This window comes from Theobroma umbraticum, unplaced genomic scaffold, assembly GCF_002168275.2.
Source record: "Theobroma umbraticum cultivar Fairchild unplaced genomic scaffold, ASM216827v3 scaffold_30.0, whole genome shotgun sequence".
NCBI lineage: Eukaryota > Viridiplantae > Streptophyta > Magnoliopsida > Malvales > Malvaceae > Theobroma > Theobroma umbraticum.
In genome coordinates, this window is record NW_018397254.1 from 7,545,091 (window position 1) to 7,545,433 (window position 343).

A 343-nucleotide genomic window follows, 5' to 3' on the forward strand; every position below is an offset into this window, starting at 1 on the left:
GACTGTTATCCCCTATCAGTAAGATAGATTTTACAATTTTTTATATGACATGGTAATACAATACAAAAACATACGAGTTTAAATAAGTTTAGATTTAGGCTAATTATATATCATGTATTATTCGTATCAACACGATTAAGATACGAATAAATAGAGTCTAAGACACGATTAGTTAATCATATTATCATGTATTTATATAATATATGATGAATTTATTATTTATTTATTTAATCATGTTCGCGTGTTGTATAGACATGTTTAGTAACTATTTATTTATTCTCATAAATATAAATATTTTTATGATGATTAAGATTTATTGATATTAAATTTTATTATACTTGAT